The sequence below is a fragment of the Blastomyces gilchristii genome (assembly GCF_000003855.2).
Source record: "Blastomyces gilchristii SLH14081 genomic scaffold supercont1.1, whole genome shotgun sequence".
NCBI lineage: Eukaryota > Fungi > Ascomycota > Eurotiomycetes > Onygenales > Ajellomycetaceae > Blastomyces > Blastomyces gilchristii.
This window is the reverse complement of record NW_003101682.1, coordinates 2,752,640-2,753,414: the sequence shown is the minus strand read 5'-3', so window position 1 is coordinate 2,753,414 and position 775 is coordinate 2,752,640.

Here is a 775-nt window from a genome sequence, read left to right as displayed (position 1 = left end):
AGAATGAGAATCTCTGAAAATCAGCAGTAGAATCTTTGTTAAACACAATAATTCTATCTGAGAGAGATGAAAAATGAGATAAATTCATTCTTCATAATATTTCAGTTGAAATTTTTGACTGTGAAGAAGAAATGCTACTTCTCAAAAATGAATTAGAAAAATACAACTCTATTCAACTGAGAAAAGAGCCTGTATAACTAAATTTAATTGAGTTCAGACAAAGCAGAAGAAATGCCTCTGTTCTAGTATATATAAAGACACTTGAACAGTCAAAGATCTCTGAAGTAAGAGTAGCAGATTTGAAAATGAGAGTTCATGAATACAAAGACTCAAGAATGAATCTCAAAGCTCAAACACAGTGTTCAAACTGTCAAAGATATGAACACTTTACAATCTTCTATTTTAGAGACTCAAAATGTGCATTCTGTACCAGAGATTATAAAACTAGTGAATATAAATGTGAAACATGCTTAAAAAGAGATGAAATATGTTAATATACTCTGCTTAAATACTCTAATTGCAAAGAAAAATATGTATCTAGCTCAAAAGAATATTTGTTTACTTCAAGAACTCAAAAGAACTGAAGAAAAGATAAAGCTCAAAGCAAATCTAGAACTGAAGAGAATAGTCAAGTCAGTAAACTCACAACTGTAAGCTTAAAAAGAAGAAACTCTCAACTATCTAAATCTTCAAACATCAATTCTCCAGCTAAATGTAAACAGAATTTGAATTCTCAAACTCTTGTTAAGATTAGAGAATTGAGAAATAACTCTGA